The sequence below is a fragment of the Lepidochelys kempii genome, chromosome 1 (genome assembly GCF_965140265.1).
Source record: "Lepidochelys kempii isolate rLepKem1 chromosome 1, rLepKem1.hap2, whole genome shotgun sequence".
Taxonomy (NCBI): Eukaryota; Metazoa; Chordata; order Testudines; family Cheloniidae; genus Lepidochelys; species Lepidochelys kempii.
The window spans coordinates 258,233,834-258,253,545 of NC_133256.1; the positions used below are offsets into that span (position 1 = coordinate 258,233,834).

The 19,712-nt window shown below is 45.3% G+C and overlaps 1 long non-coding RNA gene across 1 annotated transcript; it reads left to right on the forward strand.

The window, feature by feature from the left end:
• Positions 1 to 2,029: 2,029 nt before the first annotated feature.
• Positions 2,030 to 4,115, forward strand: LOC140906465 (uncharacterized). Its single transcript, XR_012157117.1, has 2 exons — positions 2,030 to 2,527; positions 3,518 to 4,115. It is a non-coding gene; the product is annotated as an uncharacterized lncRNA (long non-coding RNA).
• The last annotated feature ends 15,597 nt before the right edge of the window (positions 4,116 to 19,712 follow it).

Below are 19,712 nucleotides of genomic sequence, written 5' to 3' on the forward strand. Positions count from 1 at the left end.
TGAGCTGTAAGAGCCTACAGTATGAAAGGTGTAGATCTCAAAGAGGGATAAGATTTATTTAAAATAGAACATCGGCTAGGGACTTGTAAATGAGTAAAGAGATGAAATAAAAGGAAGATTTTAGCTAAATAGTCTAATGCGCTTCCTGGCTGTGAGATGTGTCATGCATAGAGATTCCACTGCTTGTGACATTTAAAACAGGAAAATGTGTTGTGCCCCAGGGAAATGGGCTGGACAGTGTAATAGCTCTTTCCGGCCTCTCACTTCTGTGTTTCTATGAAAAGAACAGTGGATCAAGTGTTGAACTGAGGCAGAACATAGGAATTGTCATCTAGGATGAGACCTGAGGTCCTTCTAGCCCATTATAGTGGCCAGCCCCAGATGCTTTAGACCTCCACAGCAGGCAGGGGTATTGGCGGAATTACTGGTGCAGAGGTGGAGTGGAAGCAGACGGAGCAATGGAGCTGCAATAAGAAAAAAAAAACCCAGAGAAGACATCTACAGAGCAGCAACAAGAGACACCCGCGCAGATCTCTGGAAGGATGGAATAATTCAGTGGTTAAGGTTGCACTAGCGAAGGAGACTGAAGAGAGAAAAGAATCCCTCAGCAGCAGAAGATGAGATCGTTACACCAGGCTGCTTCTGTGTTGTGGCTCTGCCAGAACCCAGCCTGAAATCAGTCTAGGATATCGTCATATTGAAACCAAGAGGGGGCTGCTTTTTGGAGGACTTTTCTGAGAAGGGGAACGTTAGAAATAGGGTCAGATTAAGTGTGCGTCAGGGTGAACAGGAGGAGAGTGAACATTGACAGATTTTAAAGAGTTGAGGAGAAAGTAACAGAAGAATTGGTCCTGCTTTGAGCAGGGGGTTGGACTAGATGACCTCCTGAGGTCCCTTCCAACCCTGATATTCTATGATTCTAAGAAAAGAAATGGTTGACAATTGCAATAATAGGAGAGTGGAGGAAACCAAATTATAACAGTGGGGTGCAAGGACCTAGATATGAAGAATGCTCCAGGGCAAGAAGGAAGAAATAATTGGTTGGGAGGAGTGAGGGGAGTTGTTGGAGGAGGCAATATTAAAGTGAATTAGAGCAATCTTCTATTTAAAGGAAGTGACATGTTCTAGCCATTCAAAAACAAATGCATGCAAGCTTCAGTTACATTACCTGTATACACACCTCTCCCACTATATGTATTAATGAAGTGAGTAGAAGATTAATCAGGAATAACAGTGCTTTTGAAATTGGCTGCTGTTCAATTTTCCTGGACCACAGAACTCTTTGGCACTGTAAAGGGGTCCACTCACCACATACATGCCTCCTTGTCGCTAGGTCTGGGAATTAACTCTTGTCCCATCTGGTGCCCCCTTCTGTCGTTTACTCACGCTATGACCCCTGTGTCTCTCGGTGACTTGGGGTGCTCCCTCTTCATGACTCAGTTGTCTGGCCAGGTCACTATATAGTCGTCCCCCCCCCCTCTTCTGAGTAAGAGTCCCACCGGATAAGCTGTCCAAATGCTGTCTCAAACAGCCTTCCATTCCAAGTCTCCAGGTCCTGTCCCACTTTGCCAGTACCTGGAGGGGGAACCTGGGCCCACCTGCAACTTTGGGTTCCAGCCCAGGAACCCTGTGACTAGCAGTCCAGGTCTGCTCAGTCTCAGGCCTGGTCTACACAACGAGTTTGTGTCAGATTTTGCAGCGTTAAATCGAATTAACTGTGCACCCGTCCACACAACGAAGCCATTTTTTTCGACATAAAGGGCTCTTAAAACTGATTTCTGTACTCCTCCCCAATGAGGGGATTAGCGCTGAAATAGACATTGCTGTTTCGAATTAGGGTTAGCGTGGACGCAATTTGAAGGTATTGGCCTCCATGAGCTATCCCACAGTGCATCATTGTGACTGCCCTGGACAGCACTCTGAACTCGGATGCACTGGCCAGGTTTACAGGAAAAGCCCCAGGAACTTTTGAATCTCATTTCCTATTTGGCCAGGCAAGCTCATCAGCACAGGTGATCATGCAGTCCCAGAATCGAAAAAGAGCTCCAGCATGGACCAAACAGGAGGTACTGGATCTGATCGCTGTATGGGGAGAGGAATCCATGCTATCAGAACTACGTTCCAAAAGATGAAATGCCAAAACATTTCAAAAAATCTCCGAGGCCATGAGGGACAGAGGCTACAGCAGGGATGCAACACAGTGCCGCGTGAAAGTTAAGGAGCTCAGACAAGCATACCAGAAAACCAAAGAATCAAACAGATGCTCCGGGACAGAGCCCCAGACATGCCATTTCTACTCTGAGCTGCATGCAATTCTACGGAGGGCTGCCACCACTACCCCACCCCTGTCCATGGACTCTGATGATAGAGTACTCTTTGCCATGCCTGAGGATTTTGCAGATAGGGAAGATGATGAGGAGGAGAAGGACGAGCACACAGCACACCGTTCTTCCCGACAGCCAGGATCTTTTTATCATCCTGACTGAAACACCCTCCCAACCCAACAAAGCCAGAGAAGGGATCTCTGGTGAGTGTACCTTTTAAAAATATAATACATGTTATAAAAGCAAGTGTTTTTTAATGATTAAGTAGCCCTGAGGACGTGGGATGCATTCATGGCCAGTACAGCTACTGGAAAAGTCTGTTAACGTGTCTGGGGATGGAGCGGAAATCTTCCAGGGACATCTCCATGAAGCTCTCCTGGAGGTACTCTAAAAGCCTTTGCAGAAGGTTTCTGGGGAGAGCAGCCTTATTCTGTCTGCCATGGTAGGACACTTTACCATGCCATGCTAGTAGCAAGTAATCTGGTATCATTGCATGACAAAGCCTGGCAGTGTATGGTCCCGGTGTTTGCTGGCATTCAAGCAACATCTGTTCTTTATCTCTCTTGTGTTATCCTCAGGAGAGTGATATCGTTCATGGTAACCTGGTTGAAATAGGGGAATTTAATTAAGGGGACAGTCAGAGGTGGCCATTCCTACTGGGCTGTTTGCCTGTGGCTGAAAAGAAATCCTCCCCGCAGTTAGCCACGCAGTCGGGGGTGGGGGGAGGGCATTGGCGCCAAGCTGTTCGCGTTTGTCTAGCAGGGATCTTCTCTTATTACCAACCACGTGGTGGGGGGAGGGGTAAAGCGATCATCCCAGAGAATTGGATGGGGGGAGGGGGTTAGTTTGGTTTCTGCTGCTGCATGTTAACAGGAAAACCACAGCACTAAATGGCCAACTCAATGTGCTTTGCTTGGTATGGGAGAGGAGGGCGCTGCTGTTATGAAGGTTGCAGAAGCCGAAAGACTATGGCTTACCATGGCCACCTGCAAGCCGAATTCTGTTGCCCGGCACTGCGTGTGTGATCTCTAACACCAAAGCCACAGGCACTCAATATAAGATGCAAAATGCGACCTTGTACCAAAATCACATGTGCTATGTAATGTGAATAATGTTGTTCACTGTGAAAGAGTATAGCCATTGTTCTGTAAAATGTATCTTTTAAAATACTTCACTCCCTTTTTTTCCTCCAGCAGCTGCAAATGTTTCAAGCCTCCCTCCTCCATCCCAAAGGCTATCTCAGATAAGGTGGCAAAAAAAAACGCAAGCATGATGAAATGTTCTCTGAGCTCATGCAGTCGTCCGGCACTGACAGAGCTCAGCAGAACGTGTGGAGGGACACAATAGCAGAGTATAGGAAAGTGGCCAATGAACGTGAGGAGAGGTGGCAGCAGGAAGATCAGAGGAGGCATGAGGCAATGCTGGGGCTACTGCGGGATCAAATGGACATGCTCCGGCATCTGGTGGAGGTTCATGAACGGCAGCAGGATCACAGACTGCCACTGCAGCCTCTGTTTAACTGCCCTCCTTCCTCCCCAAGTTCCATAGCCTCCTCAGCCAGACGCCCAAGAAGACGGCGGGGGAGGCTCCGGGCACCCAACCACTCCACCCCAGTGGACAGCCCAAGCAACAGAAGGCTGTCATTCAAGAAGTTTTAAAATGGCCTTTTCCTTCCCTCCTTCCCTCCTTCCCTCCTTCCCTCCTCCCCTCCTCCCACACCCCACCTGGGCTACCTTGTGAGTTATCTCCCTAGTTTTATAATCAATTAATAAAGAATACATGTTTTTTAAATGATAGTGACTTTATTTCCTTTGCAAGCAAGCTGTGATTGAAGGGGGGAGGGCGGATGGCTTTCAGAGAATTTAGAGGCAAACAAGGGGGTGGGTTTTCATCAAGGAGAAACAAACAGAAGTGTCACACAGTACCCTGGCCAGTCATTAAACTGACCCCTGGCCAGTCATTAAACTGGTTTTCAAAGCTTCTCTGATGCGCACTGCACCCTCCTGTGCTCTTCTAACCGCCCTGGTGTCTGGCTGTGTGTATTCAGCAGCCAGGCGATTTGTATCAACCTCCCACCCCGCCATAAACGTCTCCCCTTTACTCTCACAGAGATTGTGGAGCGCCCAGCAAGCAGCATTAACAATGGGAATATTGGTTTCGCTGAGGTCTGAGCGAGTCAGTAAACTGCGCCAGCGACCCTTTAAACGTCCAAATGCACACTCTACCACCATTCTGCACTTGCTCAGTCTATAGTTGTACAGCTCCTTACTACTGTCCAGGGTGCCTGTGTACGGCTTCATGAGCCAGGGCATTAAGGGTCCCCAAGGATAACTATAGGCATTTCAACATCCCCAACAGTTATTTTCTGGTCTGGGAAGTAAATCCCTTCCTGCAGATGTTTAAACAGACCAGAGTTCCTGAAGACGCGAGCGTAATGAACCTTTCTCTGCCATCCCATGTTGATGTTGGTGAAACGTCCCTTGTGATCCACCAGTGCTTGCAGCACCATTGAAAAGTGCCCCTTGCGGTTTATGTACTGGCTGCCCTGGTGGTCCGGTCCCAAGATAGGGATATGGGTTCCGTCTATAGCCCCACCACAGTTGGGGAATCTCATCGCAGCAAAGCCATCCACTATGACCTGCACATTTCCCAAAGTCACTACCCTTGATAGCAGCAGCTCAATGATTGTGTTGGCTACTTGCATCACAGCAACCCCCACAGTAGATTTGCCCACTCCAAATTGATTACTGGCTGACCGGTAGCTGTCTGGAGTTGCAAGCTTCCACAGGGCTATTGCCACTCGCTTATGAACTGTGAGGGCTGCTCTCATCTTGGTATTCTTGCGCTTCAGGGCAGGGGAAAGCAAGTCACAAAGTTCCATGAAAGTGCCCTTATGCATGTGAAAGTTTCGCAGCCACTGGGAATCATCCCAAACCTGCAACACTATGCGGTCCCACCACTCTGTGCTTGTTTCCTGGGCCCAGAATCGGCGTTCCACGGCATGAGACTTCCCCACTAACACCATGATCTCCAAATTGCTGGGGACCACAGTTTTAGAGAAATCTGTGTTCGTGTCCTCATCACCGCTCTTCCGTTGCCTCCTCGCCTGGTTTTTCAGGTGCTGGTTCTACATAAACTGCACGATTATGCGCGAGGTGTTTACAATGGTCATAACTGCTGCGGTAAGCTGAACGGGCTCCATGCTTGCTGTTCTATGTTGTCTGCTCGGGCAATCCAGGGAAAAGGGCGCAAAATGATTGTCTGCTGTTGCTTTCACGGAGGGAGGGAGGGTTGACTGACGACATTTACACATAACCACCCATGAGAAATTTTTGGCCCCATCAGGCATTGGGAGCTCAGCCCAGAATTCCAATGGGCAGCGGGGACTGGGGGAACTGTGGAATAGCTACCCACAGTGCACCGCTTGGATTGTCGATGCTTGCCATGGTACTGTGGACACACACCGCTGAATTAATGTGCTTAGTGTGGACGCATGCACTTGACTTTATACAATATGTTCCCAAAAATCGACTTTTGTAAAATCGGAGTACTTTCGTAGTGTAGACATAAGGTCAGACTCTGTTGCTGTTTCCCTGGGCCCCTTCCTACCCCACCCTTCTATCTCCTTGCCTATCTCTAGGTTTTCCATCAGAGATTCCTCTGCTCCTGGTAGCTACTTCAGCTTCTTTGGTCTCTTTCCAGACTCCCCAGTTCAGGGCAGGACTCCCGGGGCTTACTCTCCCCATGGATCTCCTCCTTGTTCCTAGTCAACTCCCTTTCCATCTAGGAAGTGACCTCCCTGTCGCCCCTTCCTCCTCTCACTTGGTTATCCTATTCCAGCTCCTCCGCCAACTGGGCTTCATCTGCCGTTAGATCCTATCAATCCCTGGTTCCCCTCCAGGTACAGCATCTCAGGTTAATTGGCCCTCCCTGGGCCACATAAACTTGCTCAGGGCTTGTGTGGGGTGGACGTCCCAGCACAGGACTCAGGTCACATAAACTGGACCAATATTGCCATAGGGGTTTGTTTTCCAACTGAAAGGTTGGCAGAGCAATGACTGAGGTGGAATTTGATAGCTGTTTGTAAGGTTTCAGAGTAGCAGCCGTGTTAGTCTGTATCCGCAAAAAGAATGCATCCAATGACGTGAGCTGTAGCTCATGAAAGATTATGCTCAAATAAATTTGTTAGTCTCTAAGGTGCCACAAATCCTCCTTTTCTTTCTGTTTGTAAGTGTTTGTAAAGGTGTATAAACCCTAACATTCATTGGATTTATATAAACCCTTATAATAATGTCTGTGTTATTCTCCATTCCATTTCTTATCCATCCTAACTTGTTGCTTGATTTTTTTTACTGCAAATGCACACTGATCTGAGGTCTGCATTAAGCTATCTACAGTGAAACGCAGGTCCCCTTTTTTGGGTCGATATAGTTAATTTAGAACCCTGTAAGGTAAACAAGTAGTTTAACTTTTCTCCTCCACTGTGCATTACTTTGTATTTTGTGACATTAAAGTTAATCTCTCATTGTGATGCCCATTCACCTAGCTTGGTTAGGTCTCTCTGAAGTTCTTCACAGCCCTTTTTGGTGCTGACTAACCTAAATAACTTTGCTGTCATATGCTCATTTTTCTACCTCATTGCTCAGTTCCCTTTCCAGATCATCAATAAATATATTAAACATGGGACCCAGAGCAGAACCTAGGAGTACCTCATGGTTAGCCTTCTGTCATGATGAAAACTGATCATTTAATCTTATTCCTTGATATCTGTCTTTTAGCCAGTTTTTGATCCATGCCAGTATTATGCCTCTCAGCCAATGATTACTTAATGTTTTTAATAGCCTCTTGTATGGGACTTTTTGAAAAGCCTTTTGGAAACCAAAATAAATTAAGCCAACCAATTCTCCTTTATCCATTACTTTGATCCATTCAAAGAATTTTAAGAGATTAGTAGAACACAGTTTTCCTGTGCAGATTCTGGTGTGACCCTATCAGACCTATGATCTTCTAAATGTTTTGTTGTTCTATTTTTAATTGTCATTTCAACCATTTTGCGAGGTACAAATGTAAGACTTGCTGGTCTGTAATTCCCTGGATCACCCCTAGACCTTTAAAAAAATTTTTGAATGAGACATTGCTTGTAGCTCAGCTACTTCATACTAAGTTCCTTCAGAACTCTAGAATGTATATAGCCTGGCCTTGGTGACTTATTACTTTTTAAGTTATCTCTTTGCTCCAGCACATTGTCTTCTGTCATCTCAATCTCCAAAAGTAACTCATCTTTGTTACCAGGGAAGAACAGGACCAGGGTAGATATCTCCCCAGTATTCTCTGTGGTGAAGACTGGTACAAAAATAATTTAGCTTCTCAGCATTACCCTCATCTTCCTTAGTTGCTCTCTTTAACCCCTGTTGACCCAGTGGGCCCGCCAATTCTTTTGCAGATATGAAAGGATTCACTCACTGCTAGGGGTGCCTCCTCCTGGCTGCTCTGGGGATCAGCTCTTTCCAGGTCCAACACCCCCTTCTGCTGCTCACTGCACACCCTGTCATCTCTCTCTCACTCTCTGTGACTCAGGGTGCTCCAGCTTTGCGGCTTGGCCCTTTGGCTCGGTCACTATAGTTCTCCCCTTCTGGGGTAACAGTCACTTGGGACCAGCTGTCTGGTTTTCACCTCCAGTGCTCCTGTGCCACTTCCCAGTGGCTGACTGGGGAACCCAGGACTGCCCTCTACACTGGGTTCCAACCCAGGGACCCTATAACAAGCAGACAAGGTCCGCACAGTCCTACCCCTTGCTGCTCTTTCACTCAGCTTCTTCCTGCCTAGCTTTCTCAGGCTTCCTTTCCCCACAACTCCCCTGGGGTTGACCCTTCTTCTAGTGTTAGAATACCAAGGCTTATTCTGTCTCTTGGGTTTTCACCTCCCCTCCTCTCTGCATCAGAGAGTGACTGCAGACTCTCTCCCTGCAGCCCCCTTCTGCTGGAAACTTCCTGGCTTTATAATTGATCCTATTCCAGCCCATCTGAGCCTGGCTCTCCCTTAGGCCCACATTAACCCTTTCAGGGCCCATGTGGGGTACACACCCCAGCACAAGGCTTTCTGCTTCTGATGTACTTAAAGAATCTCTCGTTTTTACACCATTAGCTATTTGCTCTTTGAATGTCTTTTTGGCCCTTCTCATTTCACTTTTTCTTACTACCAGCTGTAATTTATTTTCCTGTTTATTGGCTTCACTAGGGTCCAGTTTTCAAATGTAGATGGATTTCTGTTTGGCATGAATAGCCTGTCAATGCTTGCCCTATTTAATCATTTTGGCTTCCTTCTTTTTGCACAGCAGTCTGCATGTCTTTTGAGACTCTATTATTGTTTTCTTAGCATCATCCATGCCACCGTTAGGGATTTTACTTCCTTTCCTTTAACTTTAGGGCCTTTTGGCCTAACTTTCTCATTTTAATGAACTCTCCCTTACTAAAGTTTAGTGTCCCTTTGTAGTACTGTATCTGCCCCGGGGTACATTGAACCCAGGGCCGGCTCTACAGGTTTTGCTGCCCCAAGCAGTGAAAAAAAAAAAAAGTGCCACATAGGCGGCAAAAGGAAGAAGCTGCCGCTGATTTGCCGCCGTGGCCGGCCACGGGGAGAAGCTGCTACCTATTTGCTGTGGCGGCGGGCGGCACAGGGGAGCTGCTGCTGCGGCCGGTGGAACCGCCACTCCTTTCTAACTCCCGCCCCAAACACCTGCTTGGAACGCTGGTGCCTGGAGCCGGCCCTGATTGAACCTAATTATGTTGTGGACCCTATTAAATAGTAGCTCACTTACTGTCAACTTCTTGAATTTGCTCCTCTGTGTTACTTAAGATGAAGTCAAGAACAGTCTCTCTTGTGTGCTGTAGAATTAGCTGTTCTAAGAAGCAATAATTTAAAGTGTTGAAAAACTGTCATGCCATTTGAGCATTTATAGGTCGGAAGTTCAACTCATTATATTTTTTAGTTAGATTTTACTGCTGCTTGGATTTCTTTCATAATTCTGCATTCAATTTCCTTTTCTTGATCTGGAGTTTGGGCCTATATTTACATTCTTATTGCTTGGTATTTCTATCCATATAGATTCAACTGTGTCGTCTTCTTCACTCAGAATTTTTTATCTCACTAGATTCAATGGAATCTTTTAAGGTGCAGCACTACTTTGGCCTAGTCTGTCTTTCCTATATAGTTTGCTACCAGATATTACAATATCCCACTGGTCTTTGTCATTCCACTAAGTTTCCACTTTTCACAAAACGGTCACTCCATATCTGACCTCTCAGTCCTTGTCCTCAAAGGAAACCTGCACACCTTCAAAAGACGACTCAGGGAGTAGGAACTCGTAACTTTGCTAGCTACTAAAAATCATGGACTCAATAAAGACACTGGATTTATGGTTTAACTCACAAACCTCCCTTTTTTGTCCATAACTGCAGAAGTGTTAATGGGCCACTTCACCTTGAATGGTCTTTTGTAATGTGTTAACACCTTATGCTTAATCTGAAGAGCTCTTTGCAAGCTCAGAAGCTTGTTTTTCACCAACAGAAGTTGGTCTATAAAAGATTTAAAAATTTTATTAAGATGTTTAAAAAAAATTGAACTGTGCAGAGTTTAAGCGTAGAAGTTTCTGGTTATCAGGGAATAATGTACAGATTATCAAGGGGTACAAAATTCAGATAAGATCAGATGGCGTAAGGAATACATAATCTGCAATAACCCTGATTGGGGGTAAAAGTACAGACATTGAGATATGAGGGTATGTTGTTCATATAATGGCTATATTCAGGTGTGGAGTATAATGAGTGGATACGATGATGATGATGGATTGACCCTCATTTGGTGAGATTTAACGTTCAGTGAATTTATGGTTCCAGTTCACATGGTCCAACGGACAAAGTCTCTCTGTCCCTTTCTCGTAGTTGATGCATGATGTCACTCCAGCTCATACCTCCTGGTACTGTCGATGGCCTGTGATGTGTTTGATGTAGATGTCCCTGGACCACTGGATGGTGTCTGAGACCATGAGGCACCGCAGGAGCCATGCAGGTCCACAGCACACGGTCGTTGCAGGGGTCCCAGGTGCCCAGGGCTCCGATGATCAGGGCGTCCATCTGCACCTCGTAGCCCTTTGCTCTCAGGGTGTCGGCCAGGGGAGCGTACTTTTCCAGCTTGTGAGCTTGGGCTTCATGAAAGGCCACAGTCCTGTTCTCAAAGGAGACCGTGACGTCGACGAGGATGATCTTTTTCTGGGCCTCATTGGTGACGACGACGTCCCCTCACCCACCTTGTCTCACCAAGTTTCTGTCATTCCTATTGTATCCCTAAATCACCATCTATTGGAAGGCATTCCAGTTCATCTAGAAAGCAGCACTGTCTGTGACACAAAGATAGACGAGTCAGAAAGCAATGAAAGCTTATGCTCTAATAAATTGGTTAGTCTCTAAGGTGCCACAAGTCCTCCTTTTCTTTTTGCGAATACAGACTAACACGGCTGTTACTCTGAAACCAGCGTATATTGTATCTCCCTCCATTGTTGGGGAGAATATACAAGTGTGACCTGATAGATCTTTCCCATTCCTCATTTCTACGAGCCAGGCTGAGATGTTGAGACTGTGTTTTCTTAGCTGTGTTTTCTTAGCTTTCTTTTCTTTAACAATCAAATGTTTGAAATTTTTATCTGCTGAATGTACTGCTTGTGAAAGTGAGAGTTGGAGACAGAAATACTGTGAGGCAGGGCCTGTGCTAGTTTCCCAGAACCCCCAGCCTTCTCTTCCATACAGTGCTGCCTGGGCAATGCAAAGATGACCTATAAATCCTCTTGCTGTCCCAATGCCAGCATTCCCATGTAGCTCGAACCTGCATCCCCCGCCTTGCTCCGCTCCTGGGCCCACCTCCTACCAGGTTTTCCCAACGCACTTCATTTACGACCCGCAGCACCTGTGGTTATTCCAGTCCTGCGATTCCCATATAGCTGTGCCAATAAATCTTAGCCCTTCCCTGCAGTAGTCCCTGATAATTCTGTTCCTGGGCTTTCCACACACAGCTCTGATACTGCACCTCAGGCCTGCCCAGTATCACTCCCCGTCCTCTCCCCTTTTCCTGCTTTACGTCTTCCTGCTCTGTGGAATGTGCCAGGGCTGAGCCATCACTGGAATGAGTTGACTTGGGCTTGCAGAAAACCTGTGTACATATCCTCTCTGCTCCTCCCCCCTCCAATCCTCACCATTCTTCAAACTAGCTGTTCCCTTGAAGGAAGATCAAACCTACAGACAGGGGAGGAGGAAGGGATTAGTGAATGCCTGGTGAATGGAATAGCTAGGGCTTGCAGTGATTTTTTTCCCCTGTGTGGGGTCAGTTCCCTAATCCAGAAGTGAAAGATTGTGTCTGCCCCTTGCTGCAGGAAACAGGATGTTGGAATTTCCCTTCCACAGATTAATCTGGTTACATTGTTCTTTGCATCTTGCATAGTCCTTGTGTCATCTCCCTTTAGCATGGGAGGTGAGAGAAGAGTAGGTAATGCAAGCCACCATAACTTACAGTTCTCTGCATGAACCTCAGAGAACAAAGAAGGAAAGCAACAGAGAAAAAGGCACACAACCCAGATAACATCATAATACATCTATTTATCATAAGTATCTCTGAGATGTCTATTGTGGAAGTGTCTAAAGTCTGAGTAGATTGATTAGAAAATACTTATTTGACAAAATCAAAATGTGTCACAGAAATACTCCGATTTCATAGAAACTTTCAGTGAGAAATTAATGAAACATTTCAACCTTAATGAAATGACATAATTTTGGAATATTTAAATAGGAAGAACATTTTATTTCAACTTTTTGTCCCAAATCAGAACGAAATGAAATACTGGAATTTTCTGCAGAATGGAAATTCCATTTTTTAACTGGCTCTAGCTCTGATGTAAATAACAGTAGTTCAGCTCCCTACGGTTCAGGGCTTCAGCTGGCTATGGAAGTGCCAGAGCCAGCAGTCACAGCATTACCCATTCAAGATTAAGAATATTCAAATGATTGTGAAAAATATGGCCTTTTCAATGGCCACACAGCAGGATCTTCAATTTCCAAAGTTGAGGAGTCGTCTTCGGCCTGAATATTTAGACAAACATTTTTTTCCCAGAGTTTAATGAAATCTTGTGCTGATGATAGGTGCTGGACTGACAGTTTTGAAAAAAACGTTGTTTAATGCATTCCTGGAAGGCGCTCAGATACGACAGTGGTGGGCATGGTGTAAGAAGCTGAAGAAATAAAATATAATGTCTCTCTTTCAACCTCAGGGCACATACACCAAGGAAGGTAGCAGCACAAGCTTCCCACCACACTGGCCTCTTGTCTCAGTCCTGACCTGGAAGAATTCACCTCTAAGGTTGTTCAGTGTCAGTGGCCCATTCAATTCTTGGCTTTCCTGGGCCTTTGTTTTTGAAGGGATCTGTTATGCCAATGATAGAGTTGCTCTATGGGGTGTGGACACCTTTCCCAATAGGACATGGTCAGAGACCTGTCTCATTTCACAAGTAAACCTTCAAAAACCTATAAAACTCCTGGACACTCCTTCTCCATTTCCAAAGCTAACTTTTTTTTGTTGAGCTTTTATAATCTCTCTTGAATGGATGAGCTCTTTGTTCTTCAAAGCCTTCTCTTCACTTCTTTGGTATATTTTAAATACAAAATATTTGATCATAAGTTCGTACTGTTACAAGGGAGATGTCACGGCAGGAAATAAGGCAAGGATGAGCACATCATGGCCTCCCACTCATTCTCTGTGACTGTTTCTGTGAATGGAGAAGGCAGATAGGTGAGTCTCCTGCTGGGAACAAGACAAGCTTGCACATACTAGAGTCTGCTTTTCCTGCTCCTGGCTGCTGTCGAGGGGGCAGGGAGTGGTGGTAAGATGAAGGAGGAAGGTCCCATGCAGAGACCCACACAGGATACACCAGATTTCACTGCTTGTTCCATCAGACACTTCCATGCAGGAATTGGGGGAGGAGCAAGACAGAACATGCCAAACTTCCTGAATGTAACGTGGAAGAGAATTAACATGCCATCTGAGATTCCAGTGGTGTGAGCTTCCTCTCAGCAGTGCCCTGCCAGTGCCAGCCAGGGACTCTGTTATTGTCCTGATGGCAGTGCAGGGCTGCATGGGCAGTGCCATCTGAGATTCCAATTGGGGCAGAACAGCACAAGCTTGCTTTCAGGGTTGGAATGCTGCAGGGAGAAGTACAAGTAATGGAAATTGAAATGCAAATTATTCTGAGTGGAGAAAAGGCCCCATAAATCAGGAGTGACAAGAACACAAAGACACTATCAGGATGCATTTGCACAATCAAGGGATATTTCATATTTCAGAGAAAACCCAAGCTCAGCCTCTGCTCCTAAAATAAACCAAATCCATTTTTTTCTCATTGTAGAGGCCTTCTCTGAATTTCTCTGTTTTAAAGAGCAATAGGAAGCAGATTGAGTTAGATTTCACCCAAATGTGGCTTGTTTACTAACCCTGACAGGATAATATTTGTTATAAAAGAATCACTTAGAAAACCAAACCCAGCAACCTTTCTTTGATAAAAGATTTGAGGGTCCATGAATACTTGGTACCCCTGCTGAGCGTCAGGATTAACAACCCAGAATAAAACAAATGCATAATTTTAAAACAAAGTAACTTTCATTTTTTCATTTTCCTTTCATGGAAAGGAGTACTCGTGGCACCTTAGAGTATGCATCAGTGGGGTGGGAGGAGGTATTGTTTTATGATCTCTGTGTGTATATAAAGTCTGCTGCAGTTTCCACGGTATGCATCCGATGAAGTGAGCTGTAGCTCACGAAAGCTCATGCTCAAATAAATTGGTTAGTCTCTAAGGTGCCACAAGTACTCCTTTTCTTTTTGCGAATACAGACTAACACGGCTGTTACTCTGAAACCTGTCATTGAAAGGAAAGACAGCTCAAATACTTGAGCACTAATTCTAACGCTAGGACACAGGCAAAGTGAGTTTGCTGCTCTCAGCCAAAGCGGAAATCTCTCATGACAGGCACCACCATGCAACCTATAAGTCTCTGTTCAGAGTGCACAGCACTGGAGCAGCAGGAGGTACTGCTGGACAAGATGAAAATGCAGATGCTGTGCTGGGGAGCAGGACTGGAATAGCAGGGAGCACAGCCAGTCAGAAGAGGCAGAGCTGGGGCAAGGGAAAAGGCTTCTGCCTGCCTACATTGCACCTAATTTCAGCCAGTGCTGCCATCCCCCTCTCATTATCACAAGAACCAAATGCATGCCATTGTTAAATTCCACTTATCTCTGTGTCGTGGGTATTAGATTTGGGAAAGGCCTCTAAGATCTTCCAGTCAGCACTGGATTGTTCCCTCCAGGACATTTGTTTAGTATTTTGTCTAGGTTAAGATTTTCCTAAGCACTGGGGCTTCCATCACTTTCTTTCAGCACGTTCCATAGCCTAACACATCCTCACTGTCAGAAAATAGTTTTGCATACACCCTGTGGTGTATGTTACATCTCCAACTCCTCGAGAGAAGTCAAGAATGATCTCTGCAGTGCAGGAAGTGGGATTTACATCTATGAAGGTGGTGTAATGGACTGAAAGCTGACCTGACTGGACGGCTAGGCCACGGAAGCAGCGGTTTGGACTGCTGCAGAACCAGGACACCAAGAGGGCTAGAGTGGATGAGCCTTTGCAATACCGCTTCCTGACTCAAAGGGGTGCTGTAGTGGCAAGTGAACCTCATAATAGGGATCCATAAGAATGACCTAAGATGGCTTTCCTAGGCTTAAACATTTCACAGCTTTAAAAGAAAAGGAGGACTTGTGGCACCTTAGAGACTAACAAATTTATTTGAGCATAAGCTTTCGTGAGCTGCAGCTCACTTCATCGGATGCATTCAGTGGAAAATACAGTGGGGAGATTTATATACATAGAAAGAAAAGGAGTACTTGTGGCACCTTAAAGACTAACATAATGCATCCGATGAAGTGAGCTGTAGCTCACAAAAGCTTATGCTCAAATAAATTAGTTAATCTCTAAGGTGCCACAAGTCCTCCTTTTCTTTTTGCGAATACAGACTAACATGGCTGCTACTCTGAAACCTGTCTGTATACATAGAGAACATGAAACAATGGGTGTTACCATACACACTGTAAGGAGAGTGATCACTTAAGGTGAGCTATTACCAGCAGGAGAGCTTTTAGTGATAATCAAGGTGGGCCATTTCCAGCAGTTTTAAAGTTTATCTCCAGACATTCCACAGGTAGAAGTGAGCATTGAGTACTATTGGAAAAAGAGAAATCTCCTTTTTAGTGGAGTGACAATTACCTCCCTATACTAAAGGTTTGCAACTAAGTTTCCATTATAAACCCAATTTTGGCCTCCACTCTAAAAATCCACAAACAAAGGAATATTTGCCTCAAAATTGGCAGGTTAGGCCTGGGTCTGTTGGTAGAATTTTTCTACCAAGTGCAAAGGAATTGGTCAAAAAAATTTTGTAACATGGCACCCAAAATATGGTATTGTTCACCTGAGTTCTGGAAGTCATCTAACCTTTCTTTACCACTCTGTAGCAAAAAGGGAAAGGAGGTGGTAAAATGTAGCTCCTGAACTGGAGGGGGCAGATACAAAGCCCGTGTTACCAGAGCTGGTCTGTGGGCTCCAGCAAGGAGAATCTTGGCTTACCCTTTTTTTTTTTTTTTTTTAAATGGAAGTCTAGACAAACAGATTTATACGGATGCAAACTGCTCACGAAAGCTGTCAGGACCAATCACTTCTAATGATTCCCCCTCCCACGCCATGCCCCAACTTTGTATGAATAATGAGCTGATTAATTCTGGCATGTAGCCTAAAGAATTGCCTCCCCAAAATCCTCAAGCTGCCCTCAGGGTCAGCAGCATGAAGGACAAGGTTTGGCCATGTTTGGAGGGGAGGCAAAAAATTGGTTTACAGTCCCACCCCAAAAGGCTAAGGCCAGCTCTGCTAGTTAAAATATTAACTGTCTCTGGGCCTGTGGTGGAGCAGCAGTTGCTCCCTCAAGGCCTGATCTAAAGGTCATTCAAGTCAGCTGAAAGTCTTTTGATTTCAGTTGGCTTTGGTTCAGGCCTTCAAGGGAGCTGCTGTGGCAAGGTGCATCCCTCCTTGCTGTGGCAGTTGCTGCAAGAGGAACATCCCTTTCATGTTACCCATCAGCATCTTTGGGAGTGCCTGGGCTGCTCCTTTCCTACAGACCTCATGAAGTCAGTAGTAAGGGGGAATGGCTCTCCAAGCCCTTTTCAGTCCCCCAGCCCATGTTAGGACTAACTAGAAAAACTAAGGAAATTCCTACATGTGAACACACACACCAACCAATTTCATTAAGCAGAAGTTATGTTTGTGAGTAGGTTTCACTAATTTAAACATAAAATAACTAAGTAACTTTGCAATTAACAAACATATGACCATAAAAATGCCTGGAAATTCCAGGGTAAGGTTAAACATAGAAGCAATCAAAACTTTGGAAAGTATGCCAGTTCCCAGTGAAAGTCCAGATCATATGGCTGAGCTCCATTTATCATATGGTTACTGACTCCATGTAGTGTATGTATCTTTTATATACAATGACAGGTTTCAGAGTAACAGCCGTGTTAGTCTGTATTCGCAAAAAGAAAAGGAGTACTTGTGGCACCTTAGAGACTAACCAATTTATTTGAGCATGAGCTTTCGTGAGCTACAGCTCACGGTATGCATCCGATGAAGTGAGCTGTAGCTCACGAAAGCTCATGCTCAAATAAATTGGTTAATCTCTAAGGTGCCACAAGTACTCCTTTTCTTTTTATATACAAGATATCCTCACACAGACACATGCTGTATATCAGAGTTGTCATGTGACAGGCTATAATGGGACCAACGTAGTTTAGCATTTCTTTTTAGGCATCTTCAACAAAATCCTGAAAGGCAGGACTTAGGGGTCTGAAGGGAAGAATGTGAAAGATTAGTGCAACTGCTAATGGTGGGGGGAAAGGATCTGTTACAAAGACTAGGGCCTGGGGTGGGTCCATTGTAATGATTTTAATGCACAAGGAGACAGGACCTGTAAAGAGCTTTGTAAATGACAGCACAGTCTACATAATAGTTACTGCTTTGAAATTTATAGTTCTGTAAGGTTGGAAGTATGTTTGAAAGGTCAACAGAACTAATTACACTAGGGAAATGAAGCTGGGTTTAGACAAAAAAAAAATAATAGGGGTCACCACACACACGCGCACAAATGGGTGAAAATTCTATTTTTCCCCTCTCCCAATTCTTAGGGTCAGGCAGGTGGGAAAGGCAGAGTGTGGAGGACGGGAAAAAGTCTTATCAGTCCGGCGCAGTGTGCTGGGTTTTGAATGTGCGGCTGACACCAGTACTGGGCACTAAGCAACCAGTCTGGCTTCCAGCTGTCAACCTGGCCAGCAGCTGTCGCCTTGGCAACACTTTCTCAGTTCCTGAGGTATGTGCAGGACCTTAGCCATCTGGCTGTTGGCTGGTGATTTGTCATGTCCCATGATGGTGAGGAGGGTTCAGATGCTGAGCTGGCTTAGGGGACAGGCTGTTCTTTCTGGGAAGAAGCCAGCAGCACTTTGCTCTCATCCATTAAAGATTTACTGCTGACTATTCAGTGGCTGGCTTCTCCAGTGCATGCCAAGTCACTCTTTGCCATCCTGACCTGAGTGCTAACTTTGCTTTCTCTCCGTGTGCTTGTCATAAATAATGTTAAAGGTTTCTCAATACAGTGAACTGAAATGCTTAGCACGGATTGCCTGAGAGCAGAATATGCTTATGTGCTGTGGGGATACACAAAGTCCATCCAGAGGGCACAGGGCTCCAGTTCCATTTCAACCCTCCTGCCATAGGACAAGCCCAAGGACTCCATTCTAGCAGAGGTGGCAGTGCTGAAATACGGGTGGGTTTCTTTCTCCTTCCATGGGGCTGCACCCATTCCAAAGTGCCACAAAAACCCAGGACTTTTCTCTCTCCCACCTTCACCTGGAATTTAGTGTGTGAAGCTAAGTGAGGTAAAATATTTCAGTCCTAAAATTGACTAAAACTGAAATAATTTCCTTCACCACCTTCCACAAAGCCTCATAGTAATGGACTTGTGAAATGAATGACCTCCTGGCTGCAAAACAAGTGATTGCCTGGGACATTGGGTCGCTATAGCACCCTCTCAGGCTTACCTCTTTTCCTAACTTTCAGTGATACAACTGTCCATCAGTTCTTTTAAGACTTCTCTTTTGTGCCTTCCCATGTCCCTTTCTCCTTTTCTTCCCAATCCCTGCCCTCAATGGGGCAGGGAGCAAGGAGAAGTGAGGTGGGATCAGAGGCTGTAATGCGTCACTACTGAGAAATTTTAGGTTGACCCCTGTGCAGACCATGAGCACCACATCGTTAGAGAAAGGGACTCTTTTCCAATTATTTTGACTGGTCTCTCGCTACCTTCCTCAACAGCCTCATTCAAGACCAATAATCCCTTGCTGATGATGACAATAATTAACACCTACCTCTTATGCAATGATGCATTTGGTAATGTCAGTTTGCCTCCCTTACATCCACAGCCAGATGGCCTGCAGGATTAGAGCCATGTCCACTTGTGCAGACATGTGAGGCTAACTGCTGCTGGTAGTCTCCACTCTGTGTGCATAGGCTACGTCAGTGTGCTGTGCAATCAGACTATGGAGAGAGGAGATTATTCTGTCATCCAGAACATAGACCGCTGGATGTCTGATGACCAGGAGACCTGTAAAACAATTTGGTCACTGGATACAAGGGAGTCAAATGCCATAAGACATGTAAGTCTCTTAGGCCATGTCTACCCTGAAAAATTAAGTCAACCTAACTTATGTGAACATACAGCTGTTGCAGTAATTACATCGCATCTATGGGTCTATACTTGGCTTCTTGTGTCAGTGGGGCGTGTCCTCACTAGGAGCGCGTGTATCGATTGTACTGTCAGTGTGAGGCATTGTGGGATGGCTCCTGAAAGCCAGAAACAGTCGACATAAACAATGCCGTGTTGACATTGCTTTGACGTAACTACATCGACCGTGAGTCTACTCTGCTCATGGAGGTGGAGTTATTAAATTGGTTTAGTGGCGCAGTTACATCAGCAGGAGTGAAATTTAAGCGTAGACGCTTCCGTAGTTAGGTCGACGTAAGCAGCCTTGTGTCGACCTAATTCTGTAGCACAGAGCAGACCTCAGAGACAGCTGAGGAGAAGTCTGTGCTTATGGTACATTTTAGTAACAGTGATGTAGGAATCTGTAGGAGAGAGGTCTTAAAAACTTAATTTACATTATTAGCAAGAAAGCCTAAAGTCAAGGCCTCTCACTAGCCTTTTCTAAA